The 5280-nt window shown below is 40.5% G+C and overlaps 1 protein-coding gene across 1 annotated transcript in view; it reads left to right on the forward strand.

Annotated features, from left to right (window-relative positions):
• Positions 1–4300: 4300 nt before the first annotated feature.
• ctsk (cathepsin K) overlaps positions 4301–5280 on the forward strand; it is an 18310-nt gene continuing 17330 nt past the window's right edge. The window contains exon 1 of the mRNA XM_071910124.2: positions 4301–4443. The gene's annotated coding sequence lies outside the window, so the exon portion shown is untranslated. The remainder of the gene's footprint in view (positions 4444–5280) is intronic.

A 5280-nucleotide genomic window follows, 5' to 3' on the forward strand; every position in this document is an offset into this window, starting at 1 on the left:
TTTGGTGTCTGATGCACTAATCTGTGAACTGGTCAGTGAAAAGTGCACACAGTTCACATCGGGATTTAAAGCCTCTGGAGCTCTTTCAGCAGATTGGCAGGGGGAAGAGAATCTGAATGGAGCAGAAGTGATGTTGTTGCACAATACATTTCTATGGGAACTGGTGTTACGCGGCTCCCAGCGCATTAGAGTTACGTAATCTGACCCGGAGGAAGTCATATGGATCAGGACGCATATAGAAAATGGGATGTCATTTGGCATGTCTTTTGCAGCGCTGCACCGCTGTGATGTAAGATTACTTCTTCTTAATAAATACAGCGCAGACTCGGTGCAAGCGGACGTCCCGTGACTCCCGTCTGAGTCAGCAGGCCGGTCATATGACGGGAGCAGAGGATCCTGGGAGATGAGCGGTTTCCAGTTTTGCGGCGGGCCCTTGAAGGTATGCGCTGCAGCAGGAAACAGATGTGGCGGAGAGAGACAGGAGGAAACAGGAGTGAGTGAAGGAGTCAAACTGGGCCTCGCGTTATGTTCGGCGCACACAGCGGGAGTCAGATTTAACGCAAAATCAATTCACGGCAATAACATAATGGCCGCCGCTGATCGCATCAGTGTGAACGCATTTGGATTACTCAGCAATTAGGAAAAACAGATAAATGCGCACTCAGCTTCAACCGATAGATGGAGATACTAATAGATTTTTGTAACGCTGTAGATAAAAATAGAGCAATTGACCGCCTGGTAGCCACCTCAGTAAGGCATATTGGATTATGAATATATCACCTCCCAAACCCATTCCCCCTCTCGATCGAACACACACACACCCACACACACACACGGGTCATGACCTGCCGGCTGATGGTATGTTCTGCGGTGCCGAGAGGGGGTTGGGTGCTGGCTGACGGATCGATACGGGTGCTGTTCTCCAGTCTCATTATCTAAAGTGGCCGGCTATATGGGAACCTGGGCTGAGAGTCTTAAAGCAGCTTAAGGCCCACTCTCCCGGCTGGGGGGGATCCAGCAGGCAGATGCTCCGAGAAGCCCATAGATCAGACAGTTAGTGAGCGGTCATTGATGAGAGGCTGGGCCCGCTCGTTTATGGAGCCGCCTCAGCTGCACTTAACACACCGCAGATTGCTCGTGACCTTCAGAAGCGCTGAGCTGCGAACTTGAGAGACGAGGAGCTCTATTTACATGAATTTCCCATCAAGGTGTATTGGGAGGGGAGGGGGGGAGGGGGGTGTGTGTGTGTGTGTGTGGGGGGGGGGGGGGGGGGGGGGGGGGGGGGGGGGGGCTGATGGCATTTCAGTGTCAAGCAGAAAGTCCTTAGGCGCTGGAAGGCTACACCTCCACCTGAAAAGTTAATTTCCAAAATGTTATACATCCATTTTAGGAAAAATGGATTTGTTACCTGAAGTTCATTGTTAAAAATCTCTCTAAAGTATGAGGGATCTGGTCTGTAAAAGTGTTAGCATTTTGTCAACATGGGACTGTTTGACAGTAGGAGTAGTAGTAACAGTAGTATCAGTAGTAGTAGTAGTAGTAGCAGTAATAGCAGCAGTAGTAGTAATAGAAGTAGTAGTAGCAATAGTAGTAGTAGTAGTAGTAGTAGCAGTAATAGCAGCAGTAGTAGTAATAGAAGTAGTAGTAGCAATAGTAGTAGTAGTAGTTGTAGCAGTAGCAGTAGTAGCAGTAGTAGTAGTAGTAGTAGTAGTATTAGTAGTAGTAGTAGTAGTAGCAGCAGTAGCAGTAGTAGCAATAGTAGTAGTAGTAGTAGTAGTAGTAGTAGAATATTCATAGTATTCTGTTCCATCAGCACACAGCCATCTTGGCAGGAAAATAACAGGTGACTGCAGTAAATGAACAGGTGATTATAATCAGATGACAGCCACAGCCAATGAGCTGTGTGTATTGTAAAACACCATATTGGTAGGAAATGCATGTGACATCATGGAAATACTATGAATTGACCCCAGTCCATTAAAAACTGATATTGGTGTTCATTCAGATCACGTTACACGCGTGAGTAACATGCATGCTGCAACAAGTCTATGTATCATGGGACATATGAGGTACACGGGACGCAGCCGTATTTAGACGGTGACTTAAGTGTGTGGTAGACTGTTGTGTGACTGTATAGCCATATAGTCATGCGACATGTTCATATATACTCACAGTCCTGACACATTAGCTCAGGACCGCAGGCTGTTGACTAACACCAAAGGGAAGTAGACTGCATGGTGGTGAAAATAAACATTGTAAAGATCTTTTTTAGCTGCGGCTTGGGAAATATATTAAATGCCATTCATGGACTGAATTGAGAATGTATGTTAAATTCCTATTTAATTCCTGGAGTTGGAATGTGAATGTCACCCAGCTCCAGGGAAACAGAAGTGGAACTGAATTGGAATGACAGGAAACTGAATTGAATTACATTAAAATCCACTTCTAAGAGAGTTTGTCTTGACTCACTAAACATTATAAATCAAACATTATGAATTAAATAAAAGACAGTTCAACAAATCAAATACATTCAATCATAATGTATGGATTACATGTTGCATGTTCATGTACATCAAATACCACCTGAAAGGTTCCTTTAACATTTCATGATATTCAGGTATGATAATATTTAACACTATGTGTAATCTCAGACATGTGGTAAGATCTCATCGTCTTGCTGAAATGTGTCACAGACTGGCTCAGGTATGTGACAAAGAGACCACGCAGAACTTTAAATAAGACAAATAAGGCAAAAAAATTATATCAAATGCAAAACAGTGGAACCAAAACCTGTTGAGAGAGAGAGAGAGAGAGAGAGAGAGAGAGAGAGAATGACATATCTGCTAAAGCTGGCTGTCTCTAACATTCTCTCTGTCTCTGTGATCACTTATTTTGTGTTTCAACATAATGTATAACACAATACAGCTGTTGTCTCTGACATCTTTCTGTTTCTGTTATCAGACGACTGCGCAAATAACTGAGATCGAGGGTCACAAAATGCTAACTGGCTAACCAAGGCTAATTTCTGTACTGTTAGCATTTTGTCACCCTCGATCAAATCACTTTTTTTTATAGTGTTGCAGTCGTCTGACAACAGAAACAGAAAGATATGTCAGTGACAACACTTGTATTGTGTTATACATTATGTTGAAACACAAAATAAGTGATCACAGACAGAGTTATGGGTGACAGAAAGCTGGCTTTATAACATTGCTGGCAATGGTGAGAACTGAGCTATACCCTACTGAAGTACGGCAGCCATGTTTGTGAAAAAGGTCTTTTTCCTGTCGTTTTTTTTTTTCAAATTCAAATTCAAATTCCTCAGTTCAATTTGCAATTGATGAGTTCATTCATGAATTGACCCTGCTACCTAATGCTGCACATAGTGACATGCTGAGTGTGTATTTATATGCATGTGCAGTCTACTGTCTATTGTACATCTTTCCAACTATGTAAGTTTCCAACATGTTTCTACACCAGTGACACCGGGACAAATCCCACAACATATATTGCTCTTGATGATTAATCAGATTTTGAAATGTGTATGACAAATAATTAGTGTGATTTTAATATCAACGTTGCAATTATAGGGCCAATTTTGCAACTCTATGGCAAAAAAATGACTTCATTTTCTCCAAGTTTTTGTCTTTAAAGATTAGATTCACATTGCTGATACTATGTAGCAGTAAGGATTTTCCTCTCCACTACTACACAGCAAATATTCCACTCTGTCACTGCTTGACCAAGAACATGTCATGTTGATGTGCGTTGATTTCCATCAACATTAGGTTTGGGAAAATGTTTGTCTAGTAAATATCCAGAAAAAGTATCCCACGTTCATTTGCTTATTTCAACTACCAATGTCCATCTGTCCATCCATACATACATACATACATTCATCCATCCATTCATCTATCCATCTATCCATCAGTCATGTAAAAACAGGAATTATTCTCTAAAATGCATCAGAATTTAATGAGATTACTTGTAAGTTCTTTGAACTATAGTGTACTTTCAAGTTAAAGCCTGTTTTTGGAGGTTGTAGGCCCATTCCTCTTACATATCATGTACGATTTTGTACATAATAGCCTACAACAAATGACTTATAACTAAATAATACATATTTTAAATTGAAGCTGTTTTCATGCAAAATCCAAATCCGTTTGCAAGCCAGACTGCAGCAGACGGCTGAGTTCATCGGCAGGCCCGAATCCTGAAACCTGACACCTGACATCATCTGGTTTGGGGATCTTTGCTATTTGAAGGAAACCAGATGTAATTCCCCTCTTGGAAAAAACTCCTCCTAAACCTGGAGCTCCCATTCTACTTCCTCAAACTGCAGGCGATATAAACTCACACACTGACCTACTTCAGCAACACAGAAAGAAGCCGTCAGACTCTGAGGAATTCACCCAACTCTTCTTCTCAACTTTCGGACTAAAGGTAAACTAACTTCGGAATGATTTATGAGCATTCATTTCCTGTTAAAGATTTACTTTCATTTTTGAGATTCTTTCCCCTTGAGCAGAGTTAGGTTTAGAGTAAAGTTAGAGAAACAAAGTAAAGTTAGAGAAACAAATTCATAAGATTGAGATGGTAAAAATCATTCATAATAGGATTAGGATGGACTAAAAGTAATTTGCATGAAAGGTAAACTAACTTCAGCATGACTGAACTGAACTGGTGGCGAGTTCAGCATAATTATGAGACTTTGAGTTTGACTTTTAAGATTCCTTCCCTTTGAATATAAACTCAGATAAATTCATAAGTATTTTTTTGCCAGCTAAGAAAGTAAATTCGTCCTAATAGGATTAGGATTATGCTATAATGATTGTGACCCAGTTGTATGTTAAAAGAAGGAGTTTTGGAAGTCAGTGCTGCAGCCTATACTGAGAACTATGCAGAGTCATGAGCATGTGATGTCCGCATTAATACATATTTACTATATTTTAATATTAATTTACACCTTGATGGCTTATGTAACACCATATTAATAGACCTCAAAGAAATGGAAAAGGAAAAACCAACATGAGGATTTGATAATGACTTTTACAGTCCTTTTCATTGTTTAGATAAACTGTAAATCATTTGCATAGATCATCATAGGCTGCTATTTATATTTTAGAAATTTCCCTTGAATCACTCAAGGATAAAGGTGCTAGATGTTGGCTGCTGTAACGTGAAACAAGCCCATTGAAAGTGAATGAAAAGCAGATGCTGCTGCAGACCAGGTGTAATAAAGTGCAGTCGGCTTCAAAGTTCACACAGTTTTGTTTTTCT

This window comes from Centroberyx gerrardi, chromosome 12 (assembly GCF_048128805.1).
Source record: "Centroberyx gerrardi isolate f3 chromosome 12, fCenGer3.hap1.cur.20231027, whole genome shotgun sequence".
Lineage (NCBI taxonomy): Eukaryota > Metazoa > Chordata > Actinopteri > Beryciformes > Berycidae > Centroberyx > Centroberyx gerrardi.